We start from the raw sequence: 27,788 nt of genomic DNA on the forward strand, positions 1-27,788 counted from the left end.
GTTAGTTAACATACAGTGAAGTCTTGGCTTCAGGAGTAGAACCCAGTGATTCATTCCTTACATATGACACCCAGTGCTCATACCGAAGAGTGACCTCCTTAATACCTGTCACACATATACCCCACCCCCATCAACTCTTAGTTTGTTCTCTATGTTTAAGAGTCTCTTATGGTTTGCCTCCCTCTCTGTGTTTGTCTTATTTGTCCTTCCCTTCCCTTATCATCTTTTAAATTTCACAAATTCCACCTTTGAGTGAAATTATGTGGGATATGTTTTTCTCTGACTGACTTATTTCTCCTAGCACAGTACCCTCCAGTTTCATCCACGTTGTTGCAAATGCCAAGATTTCTTTTTTTTTCATCGCTGAGTAGTATTCCATAGTGTGTATATGTGTGTGTGTGTATACATATATACATGATATATATATATATATATATATATACATGATATACATGATATATATATATATATATATATATATATATATATATCATCCATTCATCAGCAATTGGACATTTAGGCTCCACTACTTGTTTTCGTAACTCACTTTTGCCTATAAGAGGAAAACAAAATGTCACCTTGATATTGTCTGAGAAGACATCAAATTCTGCCTCTACTGGCTCTTCAGCATCAACTCTTACTGAAGTTCTCCTCAGATATTACCATCAAGTATTAAAATTCTTGCAGCTCTTAAGGTTTGTTTATGTTAAGAATAGTCTCCCTGTTTGAAATGCTTCCCATCACTACTGCCACTCTCTTCCTCCCATCATCAGTCTCCAAACCACCTTATCACTAGGGATAACACCTATTCTTTTTTCAGAAGTAAGTTCATGTAACCTTCTCTGTGATGTTTTTCTTGGATCCCAGAGATATAATTTATCACTCCTTTTTTTTTTAACAACTAAACCATTTGTCTACTTCTGTAATCGCTCCAGAACTTAATATTGCATTTAGAGTTAATGTGTCTGTTTATACTTAATAGACTGAAAGTTCAGTGGGTAATTTAGCTCTGTATTCATACTATTTAAAACAAGCCCTTCTGGAGATGGTCATTGAATAAAAGTATGAATCATAAAGAAACAAAATGAAAAGGAATATGTATAACACTCTACTGAAAACAAAGAACTTTTATATGTATTCTAAGAAATCATTCTGAGAAATAAATGAAACACAAAATATAGTAAAATCAAGATTCCAATTTTATATATGAAAAACTAAAATATTATTTCCCCAGTGTCACATCATGAGTATGGGAGTGGAAGTTTGAATGCAAGTCTGCTGATGAAATGGCTTCATTTCAGTTTTTCAAATAGAAAGTGTTATTTAAGAGTCCTGACTATTTGGGAAATCTACAGAGTTAGGACTACATAAGAATTGGGTTGTGTTTGGATCTGTCCTTAGAAGACATGGGATCCTATGGAATTCAGTTTTCTGAGAGTAGGACACAGTGCCTTCTAAGTTCTTATTTAGTTCTCAAACCCTATGTAACTTTGTTTTGTGGTTACTGACTATACTACTCAAAATAACTTTATACTTTTTACTTAGTAAAACCTGAGACTTAATAGTGAAATCCAAGTTTGCTCAGGAGTTTCCCCAAACTCTTTTTTCCTGCATGCTCAACATTTTTTTTAAATCTCAACATATGTGCCTACTGACGTTATTCAGTTTATTGGATATTCAATTTCTTGGATATTCACACTTCAAACTCCATTTTTCCACAGAAGTAATTATGTGTCATTGAAAAATTGGAAGAAAATGTTAATATATTTGAAATGTGAAAATAAAGCTTATATTTTGCCCTGGCACCATTAAGATCAGATGTTAATGTTATCTCACGAATGGGAGAAAATGATCAAGACATCCAAAAGAAACCACACTTACCTTGTATCAAAAAAAAAAAAAATCCTGGGAAGATTGTCTGCTCGTCTGGCTGTAATTTTCAAAATAAATGAAGCCTTGTCCTTTCCTTCCTTCCATCCTTTCTTTTTTTTTTTTTTTTTTTTTTGCAAATTACTGACTCTAACAAAAATACAACACATCATCCCTGTTTTCTATACTGTTGCCTGAAGGATAAGCCTAGTAGCTAGAATTCAAGGGCATGTTCACAAGAAGGATTCTCAAGGACTTAACCTATTAAATCTACAGAGTTCTTTCCTTTTCTTCTCCTTCCTTTCTTCTTTTCTTCTTCTCTTCCCCCTCCTTCCCCTTTCTTCTGCTTTCTTCCTTCCTTTTCTTCTTTCTTTCTATTTTTTCATTAGCAAGATTTATCCTTGACCTCAGTTACAATTGGAATCTCTCAGAACAAAATTCTTTATTTCAACTTGTCTGGTCTATTTTGTTTCATGCAGCAGAGATCTCTTGGTTCTCTGAAGATGTTCATTGCTTTCTAACTAGTTTTATCTTCTCTTAGGCTCTATTTTCTTGTTTATTTTATCCAAAATCCATTCTTTTTCTTTTTCTTTTTCTTTTTGGTTTGCCTTTCATGTTAGATTTTCTTCAGATGTCTGTCAATCTTTTTGTGCCTATCCATATTTAAGTGGGAGACATTGAATTTCTAATTGAAACTGCTGTGTTATGGCTTCACTCTCTGAGCATTCAACAGGAAGGTGTGCGGCTGAATGGAGGTAGGGACCACGGTATCAGCATACGGAGGCCTTTTCTCTTGTGACTGTGTCTTTTAATGACACTCCCGTACAAAAAAGAAAAAAAAAAAGAAAGATGGAAAGAAAGAAAAAAAAGAAAAAAAATACACTGTTTTATACAGTATATAACCACACTAAAAAGATGGTGATTCTGTCACAAAAGTGCCTTCTGGAGTCTTCTCCTCAGAGCCACACTGAGGTGTTTTTGAACTGCAAGCCTCCAGTTTATATCAAGTGATCCCAATTACCAATACCAAAATTATTGGAACTTTAAAAATTAATCAACTATAAGGTGGTTTTCTATGAGCTTTAAGATAACAGAAATTGAAATGTATGTTATCTGGGTAAAAATTAACTACCCAGATCAACTTTCTGAAGGATTTGAAGGTGTGACAATTTAAGGGGAAGCACAAGTAAAGGGCAAGAAGCAAAAACATATAATGCTTTTGTAGAAGCCATGAGGCTCTAGAAAATATGGCATTGATAATCATCTAGTATTACCTCATGGTTATTACATGCAGGGCAATATTCTAACATATACTTGAACTTTTTCAATTAATCCTCACCCTGTTGTCTCTCTATCTGGAGACTGACTGTACAGGCTATACTAATGAGCTCCTTACTCCTCTGGCTTTTAGCTGAGTTCAGTCAAAAGAATAGAAAGAGAGAAGGAGATCTCAGGATCTACTCCACATGCTTTCCCCTACAGATCCTCTCAAACTGCCTGTTTCCCTCAGCCCAAAGCCATCACTCTTTTGAAGTCATCCCTCTCCACACAAACGTCTCTTCCTTCAGGAAGCTGATAGCCAATTTGTCTTCTTGCCTTTTAGACCTAGGATGGGTGACAGTAGCCACTATTCCTTGGAGGTTGCCTGTACCCTGCTCATTTTTTTTTAAGTCCTTTTACTAAATCTTCATATAATTATCCTTACTTCTACATACCATCTATTTTGTTTTAATTGGGAATGTCCAGTCCATTGACTGACAGGGCCGTCTCAGAACAAGAAGAATATAGTGAAATGTTTTTTCTATTGAAGAAAAAAAAAAGATGAAAAATAACAGCTAACCTTTATTGAACACTTAGTAGTTGCCAGGAAATAACCTGAACGCTTTTCATTCACTGTCATTAATTTCTCACAAATGAACGCAGGATCTATTATTGTTGCTTTTTATTTTATACAAGAGGAATCTGTGGAACTTGTCCCAGATCACACAACCTAGTATGGTAAAGCAAGGACTGAAGTCAAGGATGATTGACTCCAGCCTATACACTCAGCAAGTACTCAAATGGCATTTGTTAATAGGAAATGGCTAACAGGACAGAGAATGCTTATAGTAGAGGCAGCTCTACCTGTCATATCAACTATAACTTGGTTCTAGTGTTGCCAGAACTGATTTGTTAGAAGAAGCTAGATATACAGGTTTTTTTTTATAACCTCTCCTAGTTTTTAAGTTTAGACTTAAGCTCCTCCCAAAACAAATACAAACAAACAAACAAACGAACAAAAACCAAAAAGTTCCTAACCAAACACAAAACCCACTTTCTGTGGTCCAAACAAAAGTTTCAACTTGCTAAAGAATGGTCCAGTGACCGGTATTTTATAACATTTCAAAAGACTAAGTTGAAAATCAAATTAATATGTAAGTAACCTTAACTATTTGTGCTTTTTATTAACAGATTTATCTTAAAGTAACTTAAAACTGTCTGCAGAATAGCTTCTGTAGAAGTGTTTCATAAGTTGAAAGTTTTCTAATTCTTTATTTATCTATATAAGACCCAGATCACTGAGACTGTGACAGCACAGTTAGTCCTATATTTTCTGCTTAATGATCTCCTTGATCTCTTGCTTATTTTCAATTTGTTATGAATGAGTTTTTGTATAAGAATAAAATATTGCCTTTGGGGTTGGACAGATATACTTAGAGATACTAGCTTACAACTTATTCACTATTAATTCAGGAACTCAGTTTCCTCACCTATAAACATTAGAATGACCATATCTAATTTTTAGGTTTAGCTAAGTATTAAATGAGGTTATGTGTACACAGAACCTAGCAAATAATTAAGGTAGAGTAGGAATAGCTGGTTAAAATCCTAAACAAGATCAAATAGTTATTTTGTATACATTACTTAATGTCTATATCTCCCACTACCCTCCTCTATCTTTGATTGTTCTCAAACTTGAGTGTACATTAGATAGCCTGGAAGTTGTTCATATACAGATTCCACTGAGTCACTTTCAGATTTTGTGATTTATTAGTTCGGGGAGGGTCCCCAAAATTTGCATTTCTAACATGCTTCCAAATAAAGTTAATCCTGTTGGTTGGAGACCATGCTTTCAGAAACACTGTATTATATGATGTTGTTAATGCTGTTTTTCAAAGGACTGTTAATGAGCCTTAAAAGATGTAATAAGGTATCTGTCATCAACTACCTAAGAATGTAACATTCAAGAAATGTTAACTAGTTGATATCATTATCCTTATTACACTAAACCACTTGTTTCTCTCTTTTCTTTCAAAACTATACTTGAGAATTTATCTACAGAATTCCTTTTGGTAACTTAATTTCTTCTTTGAAATGAAGATACAATTTCTCCATTTCTAAGAATGATACTTCTTCATAAAGGAGGAGTGATAATTCTTCATAAAAGAAGGGTGAAATGTATATTAAGACCCCATCACCCACATATTTATGTATATGGTATAATGGTTGGCTATTGCTACGATAATCCTTCATAACTCAGAGGCTTAAAGCAACACATACGTATCCTCTTACTCTTTGTTCTATGAGTCATCAGAAACAGCTCTTAGTGTGTGCTGTGAATCAACCGAGTTGGTTTCAAGCTTCAAGTCAGGGTCTGGCCCACACTACTGGTCCATTCTGAGTTTCAGACTGAAGAGACAACAGCTACAGGGGGCATGCTTCTCTCACGGTGCCTATAGAAACACAAAAGGGAAGCCACAGCACCCATGCACATGTAAACACCTTGTTCATGACACATTCACTAGTATTCCATCAGCCAAAGCAAGTCATTTGGCCACTCCCAACATGAATGGGGTCAGGTCAGGGATATTCTCAATCACAACAAAGTGACTTGGCAAAAAAAAAAAAAAATGAATACAATAGAAAGTGAGTCGAGAGTAATGTAATCTAGTAAAGGAAATCTAGATCTACCAATCTAGTAAAGGAAAATATTCTAGACATGAATACTTGAGAGACATGAATATTTTCACATATTATTATCTCTTCCTTTCAGAAATAAAGCATTCAAATTTTTCTATGGGAAATTACTTTGGGAAAGTGTGAAAAAATTTGTGCACATTGGTAATAGAAAGGGAGGCTGGTCTCAACAGAAAATAAATGGCATTTTACCCATTTCTAATAATTCTTGTAAGATTGGAGGCCTCCTTCAACTGATCATGTTGGTGATGATGATGATAATGATGAAATTTAGGTAGAATTAGGATTAAAATAAATACCAGATAAAATTATTTTACATTTTGATATGGTACAATAATTGCATGTAATATTTTACATGCATCTTTGGAATTTTCTTTGGAGGTGTCTTGTATAAAACATATTGGATTTCATCAGTAAAAGTTAGGCACTTCGGCTCTTTAAAAAAGTGCTGTTAGAAAGATAAAAAGACAAGGCTCAAACTGAGAAAATATTTGCAAGTCACATATCTACCAAAGGACTAGAATCTAGCGTATAGAAAGAACTCTTACAATTCAACAGTTAGAAAAGAAACAACAGAATTTTTGAAAGACTTTATAAACAGGAACTTTAGCTTAGAATTACAAATGACTAAGACATTTTCAGTCATTAAGGTAATAGAAATTAAATCTATAATGAAATATCATGGCATACCTATTAGAATATCTAAAATTGGGGCGCCTGGGTGGCTCAGTCGGTTAGGCGGCCGACTTCGGCTCAGGTCATGATCTTGCGGTCCGTGAGTTCTAGCCCCGTGTCGGGCTCTGTGCTGACAGCTCAGAGCCTGAAGCCTGCTTCATATTCTGTGTCTCCCTCTCTCTGACCCTCCCCTGTTCGTGCTCTGTCTCTCCCTGTCTCAAAAATAAACATTAAAAAAAAATTTTAAAAAAAGAATATCTAAAATTGAAACATCTGATCATATAAAATGTTGGTGAGGATTTTGAGCAACTGGAACTCTCATACACTGCTTCTGGGAATGAAAATAGGAAAACCACTTTGAAAACAATTTGGCAATTTCTTAAAATGCTACTCAAACACCCATTATTTCATCCAGTCATTCTTCTGCCAAAAGATGTAAAAGCGAATTTTCATGGAAATTTGCACATGAATTTTCATAGTCATTTTATGTACAATAACCAAAAGCTGGAAACTTGTCATAAGAGTAAGTTGATAAATTGTGGTATGTTCATATATTGGAAGACTAGTTAGCCATAAAAATGAATTAACAACTGATATATGCAACAGTATGAATGCATTTCAAAATAATTATTCTGAATGAAAAATGCTACATAAATAAAAATACATACTACATGATTATATAAAACTCTAGAAAATCCAAATTAATATCTGGTAACAGAAAGCAGATCATAGGGTTGCCAGAAGCTAGAAAAGAGCTGATAAATATAGGAGGAAGAGATTACCAAAGTTCTTAGGGAAATTTTTGGATGTGTTTATGTGTTTATTATCATGATTGTGTTCATAGTTTCACAGGTTTACACATGTGTCAAAACTTACCAAATTATAGATTTAAATATATGTATTTATTGTATGCCAAATATACAATAAAGCTGTTAATTTTTTAATAAATAAGAGGAAAAAATCAATGAGCATGATTGATCCTAATTCTAACCTTATTGATTTCAAAATCCATTCAGTGGTGTTACAGTACAAACAGTATTTAACCAATAATAAGTTTGATTCTTTGTGGTCTATAAAGCTACAGGCCAACTTTTTCTTTCTACTGTATCAGTTGAAACTGTGGTTAACATAACAGTTTTTGATAGGTCCAATAAGGAAAGGGTCATTTTTTTTTTCAGTGAGAAATCAAATTTATAATGCATTTTTCTATGACTGTCATTATATTGGAGGAATTATTAACATCTCTAAACTAGTTGTAATTAGTGATAATCAATAAAAAAAGAAAAAAGAAAAAAATAAACAGTAAAATTAGTTTACTCTAAAAATAGCTTCATAGTAAAATATGAAACTCTTGCTTATTTATTTCCATTATGCTCCAAAAGATTTCTAGCAGATACATTCAAAGGAGAAATGAAAATATAATACTAAGAGCATTTAGATATGGATAAAAATGATAGTTATTTTCAAAAATGAATCTTGCTGAGGTAGATGCCTATCATTATGTTAAAATATAATAGGGTACATACCCATTAACCCAGAAAACCAACGACTAAAAATATAGAATTATTTTTCTACTCATAATATTTTGTACTTTGAGTTAATTTTACTTTAGAGATTTACTTCTATAATCAAACTCCAAGCTGTGTCCAAGAGTCATTAACAATTCCGTTTTATTAGCTTCACCTAATACTACAACTATAATTATTTGTTGATCAACTTGAATCAATGGCATACTTTAAGTAATGTTTGAGTACTTGTATATTCTGAAGGGAGTCAAAATTATACATCTAGGAAGAGCTTTACAGTTATAATTCTGATGTCAAATCATGCTATTTTATTCTAGTTCTTTGAACACTGTTAATTCATGTATGATATATTTGACAAATGTCAATTAACAAGAATGTTCAATTAACCAAAAGACCCAATTTTCTGATTATTTTTGGATAAATGGGTGCTTACTAAAATTTCTACAATAATTGCCATAAATGTAACTTTTATTATTTATATACCCATGCCTAATGAAAATTAAAGATCTCTGACCTGGAATTCTCTCTGTGTTTTGATGAATAAGGCAATTTCACCTAATATGTGTGTCTTGAAAAGTAAAATACAGAGTTCTAGCAAACAAAGGATTTACAATATAGAGTTTTACGATATATTTTATTCATTAATTAGTAATGCTTTATGATATAAAATATATTAAGCTTGGTACTCGCATATTGTACAGATTATTAAGCTATTGTTTCTCAGGAGGGTGAAACTGCCCTTCATTTGCATACAAGACCATAGTTTGGCCTCGCGCTTCTTTCCTCATTCCCAGAACCAGCTTAATTATGCCAGTGTTACAGGGCCAATTTGCAAAGCCCCCTCCTCAGTATTCTAAATGCCAACTCTATAGTCTCTTCCAGGGTCTGATAATGCAGCCTATTTCCTTTGTGCTTACAGTCCTCCCAGCGGCTGTTTGCTCTAATTATTATCTCTGTGATAATCTAGTTCGTAACTTTTTGTGCTTTAGGCTTTCCAATGCTTATGTAACTAATTTCCCCTGTAAATTTCTCTCTGTTGAAATGCTTTACATGGTTTTCTTGGAACTAGAGACACTGTAGAACTAGAGGTATTATGTAGTTGGATATACTTCTATATGATTAAAGAAATCGTCTTTAAAAATCAATTTGTTTTAGGGGCACCTGGGTGGCTCAGTTGTTTAAGCATCTGAACTTGGCTTAGGTAATGATATTGTGGTTCTTGAGTTTGAGCCCAGCATCTGGCTCTGTGCTGACAGAATCCTGCTTGGAATTCTCTCTCACTCTCTCTCTCTCTCTCTCTCTCTCTCTCCCATTCCTTCATTTTTGACTTATCAGCTGAATTTGCCATATTTGATAATTCCTTTCTCTTCTCCTGGTTACCCTTTTTTTTCAATCGGCTTCCAAGACAGCACATAGGTAGCTTTACTCTAACTGCCTCTTCCTGTTTTCTTTTTTCTGGTCTCTCCTTATCTAACCTAACTTCTAGGATTTTTTCTCTCTCTCTTTTTTTTAAATGTACTTTAAAAAATATATATACTTACCCCTTTGGAAAACTCCTGTAGTCTCAAATAAATTATACACTAATCACTTGTGTTGTCAATGTTCTTGTGTAGTGACCTTCCTGGACTAATTTTCTACAGTGTACCTTTGTACACTGACCTTTGTATGGTCATTCAAATCACTGCTCACACTTGCATATGTGAACCAAAAGTCTTTCATGCCTTTAATGTGGAACTGTACGTGTTACTTCCTTCCTGCCATTGTCTAGCAGTTTAAGACTTTGTCTCAGCTTTTAGTTCTTGCAATGATCTGCTCATCAGCCAGAATCAGAACTCCCAGGCCTCCTCAGCTCTTTCCTGGACAAGTTCACAGACCTACACACACATGTGGCCTCCTCATGTCCCAAGAATGTTGGAGCTTTTGAAATTCCCTTAGGGACCCCTGATTCATCATTATGGATTTTTGCCCATATCTTTTTTTATAACTAGTTTTACTCAGATAGATGTGATTTGAACAATTTCTACTCATTGTTTTTGACAAAAGCCCCAGGGTTAAAGCTTTTCCAACTGCAGGAGATCTAAGGCAGGTCAAATAATGACAAGTCTTGCAAATGGGATGTTTCCATGGAGCTGACAGATTATTGAAAGTTCACTAATAATGGGGCTCTTTGGAGACGTTTTGAGTCCATTCTGCCCATTTCATTGACTGCTCCACTGTTTTTTTTCAGAGTTATTGTGACTGCAGCATAGCTGGGTTTTATTGGAACAACATAGAACAACATAGAACAGAGAAAATTGGTTTGGTAATAGGGCAAGTTAATTTGCCACAAAGTTCACTGTTCTTATACAGATTCAGCCATCTAAAAAAAATGCTCATTAGATGGTTGCAAATATTTGTTAATTTCCAGAGGTCTGAAAAGCAATAATTTTGACCTTTTTTGGTGTAAAACAACAGAAATTTATTATCTCACCGTTCTGAAGCCTTGAATTGCAGAATCAAAGTGTCAGCAGAACCATGCCCTCTCAGGTGACTATAAGGAAGAATTCTTCTATGCCTCTTCATAGTTGCTTCTGATAGTTGCTGGAAATTCTTAGAGTTCCTTGGCTTGTAGCTGTGTCCCTTCAATAAGTGCCCGCATTGTCACATAGCCTTCTTCCGTGTCTCCCATATGTGTCTTCAAATCTCTCTCTCCTTAAAAGAAAACTAGGTATATTGGCACAGGGCATTAGGGTTAGGTTAGCCCTAATCCAATATGATCTCATCTTAATCTTCAAAGACCCTATTTCCAAATAATGTTACATTCACTGTTACTGGGGGTTAGGACTTCAACCTAATTTTGGAGGAGACTCGATTAAATCTACTATTGGTTTGCCGGGTCTGCAATTGTGACAGCTTTTTTTTCCCTCCTCAGCACAGTTTTAGCTCTGTCTTACAGGTTTTGATATGTTGTGTTTCCATAAATCATTGAGGCCAAAGTACTACCTGATTTCAATTGTGGTTTCTTCTTTAGCTCATTGGTTTCTTAGTATGTCTGAAGTTGTAAAACCTTTGTAATTTTCTAGTTACCTTTCCATGATTGACTTTCTGCCTCATTTCTCTGTGATTACAGATCAGACTTTGTATTATTTCATCATTTGAAATTGGTTGAGACTTGCTTTATGGTCCAGCATATGGTCAGTTTGCTAAAGGTTGTGTGCTTGCTTAGAAATAGTATGAGTTCTGCAGTTATTGGATACATGGTCTACGTATGTGTTCATTAGGTCAATCTTGTTACCTCTGTAGTTTATGTCTTCTCCTATCTCTGCTGATTTTTGTATCCACTTGTCCTCTCAGTTACTATAAGAGGTGTCTTAAAACCTTCAGCTACTTTTATGAAATTGTCCTTTTTAGTTCTTTCACTTTTTGTTATATTCAGGGCTATGTCATTAGAGCACATGAACATTTCTGTTACTTGTATGGAGGACTGGGTTTTCAGAAGACCTTTTTCCAACCATTCTAAAAGTCCTGCCTCCCAGACCTCATTTCGATTTCTTAAAATAATGACATGGTGGAAGTCTCAGGATACCAAGGGACTTAAGATGCCAAAAATGTATGCTGCCCCTTCTTTCCTTATTTTCTTCAGTACTAAGCACTCTACAGACATGTTCCACACTGCTTTATGAGCTCTGGTAGAAGTGGTTCTATTCAATGACTTCAAGTTGATGTGGCTCACTTGGTTGTGAGGATTGGACATTGAAAAGTTTCCTTTTAGTTTATTTAAAGCTGAATGGTGATGATTGGATACCTGCTTCACTAGAGGAAATTTCATTTCTTATATGTTTCTTTGGAAGAAACTGTGGGCTCTTGATTATATCTGGTTGCACTTCTCTTACATTTATGGAAACTTCAAATACAAGTTTCTCAGGTCTTTTTTACAGTAACATAAAAATTCAGTCAAACAGGGGCATCTGGCTGGATAAGTCAGTTGAGTGTCTGAGTTTGGCTCAGGTCAAGATCCCAGGGTTCATGAGTTCAAGCCCTGCATCCAGGCTCACTACTCTCGGCCGGCTTCAGATCATCTATCCTCCTCTCTCTGCCCCTCCCCTGCCTGTGCTGTCTCAAACATAAATAAACAACAACAACAAAAGAAAATCAGCCAAAGAAATGTGTAAACATATAGAGTTAGTTAATAATAAAATAGGATTAGATTTAGATCTTGATTTTGTTTTTTTTTATTTTTTTTAAATTTTTTTAACGTTTATTTATTTTTTGAGACAGAGAGAGATAGAGCATGAACAGGGGAGGGTCAGAGAGAGGGAGACACAGAATCTGAAACAGGCTCCAGGCTCTGAGCTGTCAGCACAGAGCCCGACGCAGGGCTTGAACTCATGAACCGCGAGATCATGACCTGAGCCGAAGTCGGCCGCTTAACCAACTGAGCCACCCAGGGGCCCCTTGATTTTGTATCTAGACTCATTTCTAAAAAGGCTACCAAGGTATTGGTATGATTTTCTGGAACCAATACACATTAACCACAATTAGCTAATTCCAACCATTTTTAATGAAAAGTCAGCAGTATTTCCAATGCAGTATTTTTGAGTGTAAAGGTACCTTTTAGTCTAAGGTAGGGATTATTCTAACAGTCTCTCATTAGTCTAGTAAAATGAAAATTCCCATAGAAATCTAAAGTGGAACCAGGCATACATTCAGTGATAGATAAACAAAGATTCAGGCAACTATCACTTTGTTTGAATCTGGTTAATGCTAAAGTAATATCTCTCAAGATTCATCCCATTTTTATCACAAATTAAGAAATTGGGGCTTTAGGACTAAAAACACAGTTGACAATGCAATATATTCGTTCCCCTGGGAAAAGCTTCTTGTCATGTCTTCCTAAGACCACTAAGAGTTCCTCCACTCACCATGAGCTGACAAGACCAAGTTTTCATAATGTGTCACCTGGATCATTGTAATATTCTACTGATGGTCATCCTGCTTCCTGCTGCATCCAGGACATCAAACTATTAGATGGATGAATATGAATGACTGGAGCATTTTTATGAATAAATTTACCAAAAGTTCCCTTACCATGCCCAAGAGTTTATGATTATATAATAGATATAATTCTTTAGTATGCTGAGCTAAAACTACGTTGCCAAGTGTAGGGTCATTTTTCCATAAATCACCTTTTAAAAAATGTACATAAATGACATGTTCTTTCGTTTATTAAAGTACCCCTTATGGCTTCTCATAATATTCATAATATAAGCCAAACTGCTTCCCATGATTTATGAAACCCTTCATTATCCAACCTCAAACCCCATATCCTGTGACTTTCTACCTCATTTACTCTGCCATGTGAACCAAGTTGGCCTTTTTGTGGTTCATGAGCATACCAAGCCGAACCAATATGTGCTCTTGCCATTACTGCTTCCTTTGATGGACCATTCATCTCCAATCACTTTGGCTTATCGCTTCATCTCATTTAGGTCCCTGCTTCAATGTCACTTTTTCTAGAGGGATTTCCCAGCCACCCTATCTAACACAGCAGGTAGTGATGTTTGTAAGAAGAAAATGAATAAAGCTGGGTGCTGAGATAAAGATTGACCCAGTTTGTGAGAAAGATACTGCTTGGTTAGGAAGTAAGGTGATATTTAAGCTGAGAAGTGAATAACAAGGAGAAGTCAGCTTTGCGATGACAATTTATAGATACTGTTCAAGGAAAGAATAGACTGCAAAATAGGTTAGTGCCTTCATCTTTGAAATCAGTGAGCTTTTCTCATGATGCTAATTCTATCTAAAATGTTCCTTTTTTAGGTTTGTCCCTGTCTTACTCATCTTTCAAGATCCAACTTATATGTCATCTGTTATTTGAAGCCTTCCATACCCCCTTTTATGTAATGTTTGTTCTTTCTTCTGATCCCTGTGCCTCCATAGTCTACATTTTGTTGTCTGCACAGGGTTTAAATGGGGTATATACCTGATGAAATTATGTGAAAAATAACCTAGGTCTCATGTTTATTGATCAAAGGTGGATTTATTTTTATGTTCAATATGAAACAATGATGTTTCTTGCACTAAAAAGTATGCAGCATCTTCACATATATTTCAAAATAAGTCTTTATGTTTAGGAAGCTTCCACAGTATTCTGATTTATTCCAAGACAAAAACATTCATGCTTGTGTGTCTATAGAGAGGTTCCATAAAGTCTGAAAAAAAGACCATTATCCATAAATCATCAAAATCACAGTATGAATTGTCAAAAACAAAGTTATCTATATATCCAGATTCTATGAGCACCTTATACATAATTTTCTTTAAAAAAAAAAAGTGTGTGTGTACGTGTGTGTGTGTGTGTGTCTGTGTGTGTGTGTGTAGGCATACTCTCCTGCCTTGCTGGTTCTCTAAATTTAGTCTGACTGTTGGGTTGTCTAGCATGGCAGATGTTGATAGATATATAAAGAAAACAAAGACTCAGGGCAAAGCAATCAGAAGAAAATTATCATAGGATAATAACTAAAACAGTCAAAAAGTATTTTTAGCATTTGATGATAGCAACCTTCTTAGGGAAGAATGATTAAGATTGAAATTTTAGCATTTCTGATACACGCAAAGACTAAAGTTTGTAGAAAATAGAAGCGACATGAGAAGACGTAGTCAATTTCAGTATATATGTTGTGAATGAAGAACAGCATAAAAAATTAAATTTATGCAGCATTTGGAATGTAGGATGATAGAGAAATTCAGAGCAGACCAGTATAGACATTTCCCATTCGAATGCTGATTTCAGTGTCTTATCAGTTTCTTAAAGAGGAAGAAAATTCGTGCATGTACCGTTTTAATATCTTTATATATGTTCATTCTTAAATTTATATCTTAGTATGTAGAGTCTTATCTAGTGTTTAGTTTCGATTATTTATTCATTTATTTATTAACTATTTATTTATTTATTTATTTATTTATGAGCTGTGTAGTGGAGAGAAAGAGGATTCTTACTCTTGATATAAACCATTCTTTTTAGAATCCACAAACTTTCTAATGATTCTAACTCTAGATCAGGACTTATGTAGAAATATTGCTTACTTACATGGGTTTTTATGGAAAGAGTTTAAGATATTTTCCTGCTCTCTTTTTTTTTTTTTCCTGCTCTCTTAATTTGGAATGCTTAGATTCTAATTCACTTTCCAACTATGTGACACTATATATATAATGTAATTTCCCTAATTTTCACTTTATATATCAGTTTATATTTTTAATCTAAGGAATATATGTATATATATCCAGATTCTATGAGCACCTGTATATATATATATATATATATATATATATATATATATGAGCACATGTATATATATACTATATACTATACTATATAAACATGAGCACATGTATATATATATATATATATATATATATATACATGAATGTGCTAACTAAAATATTAAATCCAAGTTCCTGAAAGAAAATTTTCTGAGTTTTATGTTTATATGTTCAGCAGTTCACACAATGTCTTACATTCAAGTGCATGCTCAGTTGGACAAAATTGAACAAAGCTACATTTCTATTGGTTATTAAACCATTAGGTATCTAAATATGTGTTTTTCTTCTCAGAGAGCCAAATTTTGCTTTCTGAAAAATACTCTTCACATACGTGTTCAGATTTTTATTTGCTTTCAATCTAAATTCAATCAATCCTTACAAACTTACAAATGCCATGAGGAATAGTTTTGTATTAAGCAGATGCTTTTTAATTTTTCATGTAAAGAATCTTCTTCCATAATTTGAATGGCACACAATTCTTTTTCATGTTTATGTGGAGAATATAAAGGAAAAACTCTGTGCTAATAGTTTGTGATCAGTAGATTTGTAGAGATTGTGTTTCAGTATTTGTAAAGGCTTATAATTACTTTAAATATATTTCCGACCTTCCTATGCTTTTAAAATATTGCTATTAAAAATTAAAACTAAACATTTATACACTTAGTTTTGAAATGCAAGTAAAATGTGTTTGTAAACAAAATTCAGGTTATTTAAATGTATCAATAAATATTCTAGTTGAAACCCTATGTTATGTGTTAAGTGTGAACAACCACTCTCAACCTGAGACATTGGTTGTTGGTGTAATCATTATATAATTATTTAATTAATTAATTATTTATTCACACATGTGCACATGTGCCCACATACAAATCTTTCATATCTTTGTCTTTTTCTGCTATATTTTAGAAAATTCATTCAGAAATATGTTTCAAGTCATTAATTTTCTCTTTGGTCAAGAGTATTAAGCTATTGGTATTTTTACTCGTTCTAAGATTTTCAACAATTTTATTTTTCATTTCTAGGTCTGTTTTTATTATACAATTTCAGTTTCTTTTTGTCATCTGTATTAATTATCTATTTATTTACTTTTTACAAACTTTTTTTTGTTGTTTATTTTTGAGGGAGAGACAGAGTATGAGTGGGGGAGCAGCAGAGAGACAGGGAGACACAGAATCTGAAACAGGCTCCAGGCTCTGAGCTGTCAGCACAAAGCCCAATGCGGGCCTCGAACTCACGAACTGTGAGATCATGACCTGAGCTGAAGTCAGATGCTTACTGACTGAGCCACCCAGGCACCCCATCTTTATTAATTTTTTAATTAATTTTATTTTAGAGAGAAAGAGAGAGTATGAATAGAGGAGAGGGCAAGAGAGAGAGAGAATCTTAATTGCAGACTCCATGCTCAGCCCGGAGCCTAATTCAGGGATAGATGCCATGACCCTGGCTGGGATCATGACTTAAGTCCAAATCAAGAGTTGGTTGAGCATCTGAGTCACCTACATGCCTCTCTTCCTTATCATTAGTACCCTGTTTATACTTCCACACTTTTTTTTTCTTTACGCATAATTAGTTGAGCTTTTAAGATATTTTTTCTGTAAATTTTACTCTCTGAAATATTCTCTTTAGATAATTTTCACTGCTTATTATCTCTGCTGGTTTCAATTCATATGTCTTATGTCTTTTTTATATGCTTTGTGTTTTATGGCTTCTGATTGTGTACTGATCGTATTCCGTGGTGCATTTCCTGAGGGGATTTTTTTTTAAAGCTGGGGCTAAATTTGTTTCTGTTGGATAATTCATTTGTTACTGCTGAGTGATTAATGATACTACCGATATGGGATCCCTGTAACATAGTTTACCACTTGAAGTATTTCAACTGCCTGTTGTGAATTCAAAAATTCAACCCATGTCAAGGTTCGTTTTTGTCACAAATTATCAGAGGAATTCTCCCCTTTGACTCAGTACCACAGTTAGTAGAAACACATTGAAAATCCTTTTGTTGAATTTTTCAAAAAAAATAATTTTAACCATTCAACTCTGATAATATACAAACATTTCTCTTCCAAGTTAATCGGGGTTTCTTACTATATTCAGCACACTGTGTAAGAACCAAGTTTTATATTCTGTTGCCCTTGAAAGATGTACAAAGACATTCAGTGGTTCAAAAATTTGGCAGAAATTTTCCCACGGAAAGGTAACATTGTACTGCTTTATCTTATAGGATACCTGCTTAGTATTTAGTTTGGAAACAGAGTTTATCCTTTCTGAACTCAGAAAATTTTTGAAAATGGGAGTTTTTAGTGTGCTTCATCCCTTAGGACAATTTTTTAAATGTGAGAAATATCTAATTAATTTATGAACTCACTCTACATGATAAATGATTGAGTGTTCATTTTAAACCACCTGTAGTATAATCATTTAAATTCATTTATTATGTATGAATTTTGATTACCAAGAAAATCATATATGTGAGCTTTTCAACAAAAATCTCTGTTTAATGCTAAATAATATCTAATGTTAAACTTATAGTCTAATATAACATGTAATGAAGACATAAAATATTGAAAAATATTTAATAGTTAAAAGTATAGAAGTAAACTTATAAAAAATGATTTGGGAGGCACCTGGGTGCCTCAGTCAGTTAAGCATCCTATTCTTGATTTCAGTTCAGGTCATGATTTCATGGTTCATGAGATTGAGCCCTGAATTGGGCTCTATGCTGACAACATTGAGCCTGCTTGGGATTCTCTCTCTTGCTCTCTCTCTGCCACTACCCTATTTGCACCCTTCAAAATAAATAAATAAATAAATAAATAAATAAATAAATAAATAAATAACTTGGGTCATATTAAATAGTTTATTTATAAAATTGAAAAATTAATATTTATGATCAGCAACAATGTAGAATAATACTAGCTAATAATTACTCTAGATTTTGTATTAAGTATTCTATATTAACATCCAATTTAATAATCATAATGTACTTATGAGGAAGAGATTATTTTTATCCTCAAAACATAGATAAAAGACTTAGGATAAGAGGATAAATGTTATTGGAAAGTTTATTTAGTTATTATGTGGAAAACTAGTAAAACTCAAGTCTGTTTTACTCTATAATCTGTACTACAACTTTGTATAAAAAACACTGTGTGAAATATTAAGTATGATACATAAAAATATCAATAAGGAAAAGCATTTATTTGTTGACATTATATTTCTGTATAATATATAACATTATAATTAGCTTGCTAAGGCTGTCATAACAAGTACCACAGACTGATGGCTTAAACAACAATTTTTTTTTTTCTCACAATTCTGGAAAGTAGAAGTCTAAGATCAAGGTGTCAGCAGTGTTGACTTCCTCTGATGACTCTCACCTGAATTCATAAATGCCATCTTCTCCTTGTCTTTACATTATCTTCCTTATGTGTGAATGTCTGTCTCCCAATTCTTGTTATAAGAACCCTAGCCATATTGGATTAACACCAATCTCATGGGCCTTATTTTAATTTAATTACCTCTTTAAGGACCTTGTTTCCAAATAGAGTCACATTCTGCGGTACTGATGTTAGACTTCAGTATATGAATTTGGGGGGATATACTTCAGCCCATAACTAGATAGATAGATAGATAGATAATAGAACTCTGTATAGAACTATAGCTGTAGATGTCACTCTATACATATAATGCTATAAGTAATATCCTAAAGTATTAAGATAAATGATTAATACTTGTACATACAGCCCTTTCTAGGAAGGAATGACTGATAAATTTTAAATTGTGCTTTTAAGGCAATTTTGCAGAGGAGGTGGATTTGCAATGACACGAGAGATGAGAGTGGCTGTGATGGTAAGGGAGAGACATCTGTGCTAGGAGAATCACTTGGATGAGACATTGAAATAGGAAAACAGGAGCTGGATTCAGATGACAGTGACAATGGATACAGCCACTTAGCCTGTATAAAGAATCGGTTTGTGAAATGATGAGAGGGAAGAGCAATTTAGCACCAATTAATGGAGAGCTCAGATGCCAGAATAAATAATGTTTATGCTGTTCTGAAGGAAAATAATCACTTATGCCATTGTTTGTATGTTTGTTTTTTAACTTGTCTTATTGTACTCTCTTCTGCATCAAAAGAAGATTTACCCATTTTCCCTTCTTTCTTTAACTTGTTTTTATTTTTAATTTTTACTTATTTATTTTTTTATTTGAAAGAGAAAGTGAATGCAATCGGGGAGAGGGGGTGGAGAGAGAGAGAGAGAGAGAGAGAGAGAGAGAAAGAGACAGAGAGAGAGAGAGAGAGAGAGTCCTAAATAGGCTTCATTCTCAGCACAGTTCCCAACCTGGGCTTGATCCCAGGCCCCTGGGATCATGATCAGTGCCAAAATCAAGACACTCAACTGACTGAGCCACTCAGGTGCTCCCCCATTCTCCTTTCTAAGGCAAATCACTCTACCTACACATTATGAATCACATTGTTGACTATCACCTGAAAAATTCTGACATTAGTTATATCTTCTATCTCTGTATTCTTCAATTTATTTTTTATTGTTACCTCTTCTCTTTCTTCCTAAAATTCATTACTCAGTCTCTTCAGGATTAACTAATTTTCTGTCTACAATTTCCCTTGCTTTGAATTTCTTAGAAACAAACCAAGCATTTATTTTCCCCCTTCTCACCTTTCACCCTTATCCTCCTGCACCTTTCTCTTCCACCACTCTATGAATATCAACCATGCCAAAGCATCCACTTGTCAAATTTCATGACGTCTTTTCAGATACCACATAGCTCCACTTACCTTTATCATTCTATACTGTTGATGGGTATTAAAAAAAAGATGTGGATTTTGAAAATACACATAGCTAAATTATCTTGATAAAATTTCATAACTTTTAACATTCTGAATATAGTCGTGATATTTAAGTGAGGAGGAGACAAAGTACAAGAGACTCTTAAATACTGAGAACAAACTGAGGGTTGTTGGAGGGGTGTTGGGTGGGGAGGACAGACTAAATCGGTGACGGGCATTATGGAGGGCACTTGTGGGGATGAGCACTGGGTCTTATATGTAGGTGATGAATCACTAAATTCTATTCCTGAAATCATTATTACACTACATGTTAACTAACTTGGATTTAAATAAAAATAAATAAATAAATGAAACTTTTTAATGAGAATAAATAAATAGATAAATGGGGAGACAATAAAGTTAGGGTATGTTCAGGGTGTATCACAATGGATGACTCAGAATACACCACAAATAAGCAGTAGCTAATATTATCTTAAGAGAATTGTCATTCTCCACTCTCCCTGATTTAAATCTTTTAATGTGCTTTAATTCAGCTTCAAATTCCACATATAAGAGCTTCTCCTCACCCTATGTTAATAATTATGGGTATTGAGAGAAGGTTTTCTTGTAAGATAATCACGTATTATATGGGACACGAGAACACAAAATCTTATCATATTAATGATATGCCAGATTAGCTGGAAATTTGGTTGTAAAATTTTGAGGCAAAGTTGTGTTGTTGTTGTTGTTGAAATTGTTTTTAATGCCATAGAGAAACTGCCATAATAAATTGTATGAGGGCTGCTGTGCTGGGTTCCATGGGTGAGGTGCAGGCCGGTCACTTGAAATGGTGGTCTCAGAGAGTCTTTCTTCCAGGCCACTGGCTCTCGCACTACTCCGGCAAGAATTCCTAAATGTGAGGCCACGCATCTAAATCTCGGTTATAAAACCTTTTCCATCCACCCTTTATTTTCTTCTTACCTATGTCTTTACTCAGTAACTTTTCATCTAATTGTTTTTATTTACATGTTAGAGACTGATTGTGCATTTGAAAGAGATAAGAAAGACTAAATTACCATAAGGTTTAGATGAAATTTCTTCCCCCTCCCTAAACTCCACTTAGCCTAATCTCATTTTATCTATTCCAGGTCTAGGGACCCTAGTCTTCTTCTTGATCCATGTGTTTTTGATCCTTTTACCTTCCCAAAGACACTTATATATACTGCTATTTGTTTTTAAATGATCTGGCCTCTGTCATCTCTCACATCCCAGCTCAATCTGTACTTTCTTAACAGTCAATACTTGTCCAACCTCCTCATAATTTTTTTCTCATTTTATTGGTTATCTACTTCTTACTATGGAACTAATCATGGTTGCAATTTTATTTCTATTATTATTAGTATTCTCTAAGTTTCATAAAAACAGGTTTTTCATCTATTTAAGCTCCTTTTAGATCCAAAATCCAAGACATAATATACCACAATAAAGTGGTTTTGAAGGAAAGAATAAACCCCAGTCCTTAACAATATAAGAGCTCTTTATCTTACTGAAAAGAGAGTTTCTGTTTATTGAAACACAATGGATGGTATACCCTTCGAGAGAGCCATTGAAATGATTTCATTCTCTCCTTGAGTTATCTCAAAGGACCAAATGCCCACTCTCGTGAATGATCAAATGTCTATTTTCTAAAAACAGAAACATTTTAAAAAATTACACACTTTCTCTCTCATTCCTCTCCTTTCCATGATTTGGTATACAATTAAATAAAGTAATCTCCTTTTCCATGAAAATTTATTACTTTGTATACTTTTGATAGTCCTGTCCTCTTCCCACTTCTCTAATTACTCTATGCCAAACTTTTTTTTTAATTTGGTTTTTAACAAAATTTTTGGACTGTTTTTTTAAAAATGTTAATGTTATCAGATTTTTCTTTTAAATCTTCTTATAGTTTCAGTTATCTTGAGTAATCACATCTATTCTTGTTGACATTACTGAATATTAACTTTCTAACCTAATAAATGCATACAGAAATTGCATGTGTGTTTTAACACACAAACATATGATTCAGTTATCAAATGGAATGTATTGACAGAATCTTATTGTTTAGATGAAAAAGTGAGTATGTATTTGTCTTGATGATATTTAGGAAGCTATAATCAATCAGTAATTTTCTAGTGTGATATGACTTCTTAGTAGTTTTGGTCTCAGTATCACTGAAAAATGTGAAATGGGAAAAATCAACCAGCTTAAAAGAATGAATCCCATCATCAGGGGAGTGGGGCAGGAAATGTGGTGACACAAACCAAATTTGATAAATATATCTTGATAAGTATTTTAAAAGGTTTAGTGCTTACAATTTCTCTGCATAATAATCCATCTCTCATGACAAACCGTATGGTGATAGGTGAATATTTTGGGAAGTAAAATCTGCAGATATGACCTCAACTCTGAACTCTGAAGTAATTGTACCTGTAGGCATCTGATAACCTTATGTAGATTCTACAGACTTTGGTAACTTGGGATCAGTAACATCCCTCTATGTCACAGATCTATCTAGTTCTTACATATTGGCAGGAAGATAATAGATTCATATGTGCTCCCCATGTCTAGCATCAACAGATGATACAAAGATAAATATTATGTCAATGTGACATTTCCTTCCTAGAACATTTAGGAAGAAAATGTTCTAGGAAAACAGTAATACAAATAAAGAGTCGATAAATCTGAAAAGTAGGAAAATGATGAGTCTCCTCTTAATTTCCTCTCCTTTACTTCTCTACAATATAGCCAAAATGTTTTCAAAATTTAAATTTGCTGTGTCACACAACCACTACTGAAAAAAGAAAAAAAAAAAAAAGAAAGAAAAGACTTTTGGTAGCTTCCCATTTCTCTTTGGATAAAACATGTGGTGTTAACATGGCTGGCATGTCATTGCATAGTCTAGTCCTTGTCTCTCTGTCCATTTATATCTCCCACTACTCCCAACTTTGTAGCTAGTATGCCATCCAAACTGGCCTCTTCAGTCACAGGTCCTTACATTTGCAATCCTCCATATTGGTTTTATTTCATACCCATTTATCTACTTAATGTGTATACATTTTTTTCATATTTTGTATAGGAGTGATTTCTCAGGTAAACTTAGATCATGCTCCTTTGTTTTATACTTTTATAGCACCTTATTTATATTCCAGTATGAAATCTTTTAGTGAACCTATTATTATAGTAATTATTTATTTAATATGAGTTTTTGGCACTGGAACTAATAATTACTGAGAAAAGAGAAGAGCCTTTCCTTGTTTACTATTGTATTTCCACCAATCACTTTTAATTGGCCAATAAATGTTGGCTTTGTGAGTGAATGGTCATTAACAATGCTTAATTTGAAAACACAGGAGAAAAGAATATTGGCCTAGAAAGATCTGATTTAAGGTCTTTGTGTCTTATGCCAGAAGACATTATTTGGTTTTTAATTAACTCAAATAATCTTTTTATATATTTTTCAATAACAATGTGATTCTGAGTTCTGTGGTATTATTCATGATTTCTTAGTGTGCAATATAGCAATATTAGGAATAACAGTATCAATGTGAATTGTCATTTTAAAAATTCTGAAAAACTGAGTTTTTGTGCCTAGAGTTCTTATATTTCTGCCGTACAAGGTCAACTGTGTAAGTTAACTACACGACAAAATGCTAAGAAGCAATAGACTTTGGGTTTATAGGTAATGGATAAAACTAAAGTGACTCTGTTTCAAGAAATGCAATTATTTTATGTCATAACATGTTCAGAAGTCCATGAATGTAATGGATTTTTTTTTCTCTTTAATCCTACTACAGAATATTCCTCAGCTAAATGAACTCAGGTTCTTGTTTTGCATGAGTCCCATTAGTACCGTCATAGAAGGTGCTACCTTCAGTCAAAACGTCAATACTTGCAACTGCATTTGGTTAATTATATGACATTACTTTTCAGCAATGTCACCTCATAAGGACTGGTTCTTGAAATGACATAAAAATCAATGCATTTCATAAGATTTAATAAGAATTAAAGATGCAACATAATGATAATGTTAAAATATACATAACAGTCATAAGGAATGGATATTTTGGGCATAACTCTATAATCGAGCACAGTTTACCCTTAAATTACCGAAATATTCTCTATTTTTAAAATTAAACATGTTAAATCTATTCCCATGGATGATTTTATAAATTTTATAGATTTATTAAGTAAATAAGAGAATTACTAACTAAAAATGTATCCTTTTGAAGCTATGTGTTTCAGAATATCTTTAGGTAAATTCAATATAGGATCATATTTAAACTTGGTACGACTTCCTAGACCAAGTGTCATGGAGAAGCCAACATAATGTATAACAACAATTTAGAGTTATCTTACTACTAAATTCATAACTGGAAAAATTATTGTGAATCCATTTGTTCATGAATAATAGACAACATACCCTTTTTATGACTAAAATCTTAAGGAGTTCAGTGAGGACAGGGCCTCTTTGTCCCACAAGAGAAACTATCAATGAGGGATAGCTAATGTCTTGTGATTTTTAAATTATATTTTTTCTGGGGCACCTGGGTGGTGCAGTCGGTTAAGCGTCCGACTTCAGCCAGGTCACGATCTCGCAGTCCGGGAGTTCAAGCCCCGCGTCGGGCTCTGAGCTGATGGCTCAGAGCCTGGAGCCTGTTTCCGATTCTGTGTCTCCCTCTCTCTCTGCCCCTTCCCCGTTCATGCTCTGTCTCTCTCTGTCCCAAAAATAAATAAACGTTGAAAAAAAAAATAAATTATATTTTTTCTAAAAGTTTAAGTACTAGAGTAGGATTTGTAGACAAGTGCTAACAATTATCGTTTTGTGCACAGTAAGCATATTAAGATTTATTGAGTAATCAAAATATTAAATATTTTAAATGAATATCATAAATAATGAAATGAAATTTAGTGTTTATGAAAAGTTGTGTGCTACACTGAGCATTTTATACGTTTATTTTGTTATATGTCCTTCAATCTTTCTAGTCTAAATAGACATGATGTTTCTATTATAGAGATGAGAGAACTCTTGCCACAGATAAGTCATATAACTTCCCTGAAGTCATAGGACTCCTACGTGGTAGAACAATTATTCAGAGTCAGGTCCAATTTCAGAGTGCAAGTGGTTTTTCTTGAACAAATATCACAGAATGGAACAATTATCATCAATTATAATTAAGTTTAAATATGTATGTCTTTATTAAATGGGTTTTCTTGCTGACTTGTCTATTTATCTTTCAATTTATCCAATAAATATTCATTGAGCCTATTTTCGAGAAATTTTAGAGTATACAAAGGGAAGACATGAAAATGAATAAGGGATTACAATACAATATAATTAAAGCAGGTATGTTGCAATAAGGGTATTGTGAAAGTTTTTAAATGGAGTGTTTCACTTGGGAAGAGTCTGAGGTGTGTGTCTTGTGATAAAAAACAAGAAATTTGTTTTGTAAAATGTGCCACAAAAACATGTATCACTGTCGCTTTTGAAATGAAGGGCGCCTAGGAATGATTCTGGAGGTAAAGGTAAAAGGTCTGATATTTACAAGACTTAGAACTCAATCTAAGGAGTCTGGATATTATCCTAAAATTTACAGGATCCAGGAAGATTTTGGCTTTGAAGCATTTTAGACAAAGTGTATCCAAAAACAGTTTCTTACTTTGCAGATAAATCCCGACTATTGTGTCAAGAGTATCTTAGAAAAAGGAGGTTAAATGTACTTTTTTTGCCATCCTACCTGCAAATGAAAATTAATTCAAAGTAAGTGTAAAAAAGAGAAGTGGAAAACAGCAATACTTATGTGATAGTATCAAAAGAAATCTGCTTAGGAGGGAAATGAAGACTAAGGTTAAAGATAGAGCATTAACATTCCATTTCAGCACAATCCATATATTACATATACAGCAGTGTATCTAGTTAATTAGGCTGTTAATTTGATAAGCATGACTAGCTGCAATTTATTTAGAACAAACTAATAATGGTTTCGCTTATTAAGGATGGTTTAAATGTATGGAGATAAAAAGGAGCCCTTGAAAGAGATGTGAGTTCCTATCAATCAGGGTCCCTGGTTGCAAAACACCTTTAAAAGAAAACTTAAGTAGAAAAGTAATTCATTGGATAGTAGCAAGTAATTCATAGAATTTATAAGTGTACTGGTCAGTGGACTCAAGAAATGGGCAGGTCCAAGGGTGGCTGGTCTCCAGAATCTTCCAGCAAAGCCAGTACTGCCACATACACATACATGCCCTGCAATAATTCAAGTGTGAAATACAACTGGATTTTGAAAACCTGAGAAAAAAAATAAACACATTAATCGCAAAACTCGCATTAATATTCGTATATTAGTTACATGCTGAAATGGTAATATTTTAACTCTTTTGGTTTAAATAATATATCTTTTAAAATTAATTTTATCTGTTTGTTTTTATTGTTTTGAATGTGACTACTAGAAATGTTAAAATTAGATATGTGGCTTACCTTGTGTCTTGTATTATATTTTTATTGGATGGCATCATTGTAGAAGACTAATTGGGGGGGGGGGGTCTTGTGTGTTTGTGTGTGTGTGTGTGTGTGTGTGTGTGTGTGTGTGTGTGTGTAGGAAAGAAGCAAAAGGAACTGGAGTAAAATTGGCAATAGTATTGAGCTATAGCATTTAATTATTGTTTTTCCCCCTCAAACCAACATCATTTTTACCATCCTAACCCCTTATTCTGCTGTGGGAAGGTAAAAAGAGGGATAATGAAATGGTAATATTTTAAATCTTTTGGTTTAAATAATATATTTTTTTAAAATTAACTTTACCTGTTTCTTTTTATTGTTTTGAATGTGACTACTAGAAATGTTAAAATTAGATATGTGGCTTACCTTGTGTCTTGTATTACATTTTTATTGGATGGCATCATTGTAGAAGACTAGAATGGGAAGGTAAAAAGAGGGATAAAATAGTCTGGATGTTGGGGATAGCCCAGGGTCCCCTAAAAGGTATAGCAAAGAAGAAATAAAGAGAAAAGACTTGCGTTTGGAAGTTGTAAGAAGGAACATGAACCAATATGTGTCTTCCAAAAATTTTGGTGTTTGCTATTTGAGTGACTTCTGATTTTCTGGACACATTTCTTCATAAAATTTGACCCCAAAACGAAATGAAATGCCTAAAAAAACATTGCTATTAATGTGAGAAAAAGATAAAGTCAGGATTCATTTAGTATAGTAAAAAGAACATGGGTTTATTTTTACTGTCACTTTGCACTCACATAAATGTGTGAAAAGGAACTGAGGACAGTGCATATAAAAAGGAGACATTTCTAATCCTGTTTCTTCTCAGCAGCCTTGTAAAACACCAACTAATATACTTAGTAAAAGAAGATGTTTTAACTGTTGTTTGCAAGAAAATCTGATTTTTTTTCAGGGGCAGTCAGAACAGGAGCAAATGCTGACCTGCTGTTTCACACAATACAATCCCGTTCTTCTTGTTATGCCCATTAATCTAAGAATTGCTGAAGAAAGCAAACTTTTTACAAGGGACAAAGCCTATCTGAGCTTATAGTTTTGCCTTAGGCCGAAAATGGAAGGAGAGGCCTTTCCTAACGTTCTGACCATATGTGGTAGTCATCTCGCTAAAAGGGAAAATCTTTCT

The sequence above is a fragment of the Felis catus genome, chromosome B1, assembly GCF_018350175.1.
Source record: "Felis catus isolate Fca126 chromosome B1, F.catus_Fca126_mat1.0, whole genome shotgun sequence".
In the NCBI taxonomy this organism is placed as follows: domain Eukaryota; kingdom Metazoa; phylum Chordata; class Mammalia; order Carnivora; family Felidae; genus Felis; species Felis catus.